We start from the raw sequence: 5,000 nt of genomic DNA, 5'->3' as shown, positions 1-5,000 counted from the left end.
TACCTATAAACACACGATTGCAGATTCCTAAACACACATAGCCACACACACACAGCCACACGGATACACACACACACACATTCACTCACAAACACACAGACACAGACTCCCCTCCAACGCACACACACAGAACTGCACCGAAACCCACATACACACGTACACACAGACACAGACACACACATAACCCCCCCCCCCCCACCCCAACGCCCGCACACACCCATAACCGCACAGAACCCCCCCCCCCCCCCGAACACACACACACAAACCACATAGACTCCCCCACACATACACACGCACGCACACACGCACACGCCCCAATATAATTTCCTGAGTGACCTTCCATAACCCTTCCGCCAATAGAGCTTAAACGGAGCTTCCAGCCTCCATTTAGAGCTTCACTTTAGCGCCTGGAATCGAGCTGATCTATTTGAAGCTTCATGGAATTTTCACGACTCAGCTGACGATATCTCGACATGCTGGACTTCTCCGTGTTCTTGTTTGTGCGGTTTGTTTGGTTTTTGTTATTGTTATTTCTCTTTCTTGTATTTCTTTATTGTTTCCTTTTTTCGTTTTTTTTTGTTTTTGTTATTGTTTTTTTCTCTTTCTTTATATTTTTATTGTTTTTTTTCTTTTCGGTTTTGTTTGTTATTGTTATTGTTATTTCTCTTTTTTGTATTTTTTTATTGTTTTCTTTTTTTTCTTTTCGCTTGTTTTTTTTCTTGTATTTTTTTATTGTTTTCTTTTTTTCTTTTCGGTTTTTGTTTGTTTTTGTTATTGTTATTTCTCTTTCTTGTATTTTTTATTGTTTTCTTTTTTTTCTTTTCGCTTTTGTTTGTTTTTGTTATTGTTGTTTCTCTTTCTTATATTTGTTATTGTTTTCTTTCTTTTCTTTCCTTGTGGGGGACTTGTTTTTGTTTTTATTTTGTTTTAATATTTTATGTTTTTGCATTAATTTTTCTGGTTATTTATGTTTTTATGTCCATCGGTTGTTCGACGTTATCTCTTCCTATATTTTCCCGTTTATTATTATTATTTTGTTTGCTTTTGCGTGTTTATCTTTCTTCTTTTGTTTGTTTCTCTTGTCTACCGGAGTTTGATTGCAATTAAAAGCGTGTTTTGAAAACGAGTGAGATTTAACGAAGTCCTGATTGACATAATTGAATTAATGGGTCCTATTAGATGTCTAGCATTTAGGTCGTAGGAACACACACACGCACACGCATGCTCCCACGCACACGTAAACACAGGATCACAAATACGTGTATACGCAAACAAAAACGCATAATCACAAAGAAAAACACAATCACTTACACATCCGTACGCGCGCACACACACATACACGACCCCCCCCCTACACAACCAAACAAACACAACCCCCCCCCCCTTACACACAAAAAAAAACACACACAAACCAAAAATCCCTCAACTCACACAGCCAACCACACCCATTCACAAACCTTTACACAAGCAAACACACAACCCCCCTCACCCCACCCACCCACACACAAACCAAAAATCCCTCAACTCACACAGCCAACCACACCCATTCACAAACCTCAACATAAACAAACACACATAACCCCCCCCTCACCCCCCACCCACTCACACATAAACACACACAAACCTTGAACTTCCACGACCAAACCACAACTCTCCACAAAATACCACCTGGCAACCCAAGCCTTCAAATCAACATGGCTTCTTTCTTGTCTCTTATAATCACTTCATATCATATATCTCTCTTTACCATATATCGCTTTTATCTGACCAAAGAGGGCTTCACAGTACACAAAGCTCATGGCACTGTAGGGTTTCGCGAATTCCTGGCACTCGGGCCTTTGTCACTGTAATTCTATGGTGGCGACACGAAGCAGCACCATAGATTCTATACGCGAGGAAGCACCATAGATTCTATACGCGAAGCAGCACCATAGATTCTATACGCGAAGCAGCACCATAGATTCTATACGCGAGGCAGCACCATAGATTCTATACGCGAGGAAGCACCATAGAGAATCTATACATGAGGCAGCACCAAAGATTCTATACGTGAGGCAGCAACATAGATTCTATACGCGAGGAAGCACCATAGATTCTATACGCGAGGCAGCACCATAGATTCTATACGCGAGGCAGCACCATAGATTCTATATGCGAGGCAGCACCATAGATTCTATACGCGAGGAAGCACCATAGATTCTATACGCGAGGAAGCACCATAGAGATTCTATACGCGAGGCACCACCATAGATTTTATACGCGAGGCAGCACCATAGATTCTATCCGCGAGGCAGCACCATAGATTCTATACGCGAGGCAGCACCATAGATTCTATACATGAGGCAGCACCATAGATTCTATACGCGAGGCAGCACCATAGGTTCTATACGCGAGGCAGCACCATAAATTCTATACGCGAGGAAGCACCATAGATTCTATAAGCGAGGCAGCACCATAAATTCTATACGCGAGGCAGCACCATAGATTCTATACGCGAGGCAGCACCATAGATTCTATACGCGAGGCAGCACCATAGATTCTATACGCGAGGAAGCACCATAGAGATTCTATACGCGAGGAAGCACCATAGATTCTATATGCGAGGCAGCACCATAGAGATTCTATACGCGAGGCAGCACCATAGATATTCTATACGCGAGGCAGCACCATAGAGATTCTATATGCGAGGCAGCACCATAGAGATTCTATACGTGAGGCAGCACCATAGAGATTCTATACACGAGGCAGCACCATAGATTCTATACGCGAGGCAGCACCATAGAGATTCTATACGCGAGGCAGCACCATTGAGATTCTATACGCGAGGCAGCACCATAGATTCTATACACGAGGCAGCACCATAGATTCTATACGCGAGGAAGCACCATAGATTCTATACGTGAGGAAGCACCATAGAGATTCTATACGTGAGGAAGCACCATAGAGATTCTATATGCGAGGCAGCACCATAGATTCTATACGTGAGGCAGCACCATAGATTCTATACGCGAGGCAGCACTATAGATTCTATACGCGAGGCAGCACCATAGATTCTATACGCAAGGCAGCACCATAGAGATTCTATAAGTGAGGCAGCACCATAGATTCTATACGTGAGGCAGCACCATAGATTCTATACGCGAGGCAGCACCATAGATTCTATACGCGAGGCAGCACCATAGAGATTCTATACGCGAGGCAGCACCATAGATTCTATACGCGAGGCAGCACCATAGAGATTCTATATGCAAGGCAGCACCATAGAGATTCTATATGCAAGGAAGCACCATAGAGATTCTATATGCGAGGAAGCACCACAGAGATTCTATACGCGAGGCAGCACCATAGATTCTATACGCGAGGAAGCACCATAGAGATTCTATACGCGAGGCAGCACCATAGAGATTCTATCCGCGAGGCAGCACCATAGATTCTATACCCGAGGCAGCACCATAGATTCTATACGCGAGGCAGCACCATAGATTCTGTACTCGAGGCAGCACCATAGATTCTATACGCGAGGCAGCACCATAGATTCCATACTCGAGGCAGCACCATAGATTCTATACGCGAGGCAGCACCATAGATTCTATACGCGAGGCAGCACCATAGATTCTATACGCGAGGCAGCACCATAGATTCTATACGCGAGGCAGCACCATAGATTCTATACGCGAGGCAGCACCATAGATTCTATACGCGAGGCAGCACCATAGAGATTCTATACGCGAGGAAGCACCATAGAGATTCTATATGTGAGGAAGCACCATAGAGATTCTATACGCGAGGAAGCACCATAGAGATTCTATACGTGAGGAAGCACCATAGATTCTATACGCGAGGCAGCACCATAGATTCTATATGCGAGGCAGCACCATAGATTCTATACGTGAGGCAGCACCATAGAGATTCTATACACGAGGAAGCACCATAGTGACTATACTAGCGTCTAGGGGGTTATGCGCAAACCTGATCAATACGAGGTGAAAGTAGTGATGATTGTCGTTATCATTTTTATTCCAGTTAGTATGGTCATTAATATTCATAATTTGAGTTGATATCAATATCATCATTGTCATTACTATTGTCATAATCATTATCATTATTATCATCGTCATTATAAGTATCATCGTCATTACCATTAATAACAATTATGTTCATTAACTTTACTAGTACCACTCTCCTCATTATCCTCAGTATCATCATCATTATCCTCACTATCACTATTATCACCACCATCCGAATCTCTCTTCTGTGATAACAATAACGATGATGATTAAAAAAAACAGCCAATTCCATTAAACCAACACACGAAAATATCCTCACAAAATCCAAGTTATTGCACAGTCCCAAGTACAGCTTCAAAAGAGTTCATAACAAACTCTAATTAAATCTAATGACAAGTTCTTTTTTAAAGTCATATTAGTGAGGGAAGAAGGTCCATTAATATAACTCCTGGCAGGAAGGAAGGAAAGCGTAGGGGGGGGGGGGGGGGGGGAGGGTGATTTGCATATTCATTCATAACCATTGAGAGATTTCATTGAGATTTTTTTTTCTTTTTTTTATGAATGAATATGGTGATAGTAGCGTGATTGTTGGATCAGCTGGTGAGGATGGTGGAGATGGTGGTAGTGATGGTGGTGGTGATGATAACGATGCTCCTTCTCTGTCTGTCTGTCTGTCTCGCTCTCTCCCTCTCCCTCTCCCTCACAGCTCCCACCTCCACCTCTCCCTTTCCCTCCTCCTCTCCCTTTCCCTCCTCCTCTCCCTTTCCCTTCTCCTCTCTCTTTCCCTCCTCCTCTCCCTTTCCCTCTCCCTCACCCCCTCAATCCCTCTCCCTCACCCCCTCAATCCCTCTCCCTCTCCTTCACCCTTCCTCTCCCTCACCCAATAACCCACAAGAGACTCATAAAAGGGCGACCTGACACCTTGCCGGAGGTCACAAAGGTCACAAAGAAGCCGAACACCTGACCTTAAACTACCCGAAGACGACCTGTGCT

The sequence above is a fragment of the Penaeus vannamei genome, chromosome 25 (genome assembly GCF_042767895.1).
Source record: "Penaeus vannamei isolate JL-2024 chromosome 25, ASM4276789v1, whole genome shotgun sequence".
In the NCBI taxonomy this organism is placed as follows: domain Eukaryota; kingdom Metazoa; phylum Arthropoda; class Malacostraca; order Decapoda; family Penaeidae; genus Penaeus; species Penaeus vannamei.
The sequence above is the reverse complement of the archived record's forward strand: the minus strand, read 5'-3'. Positions refer to the sequence as shown.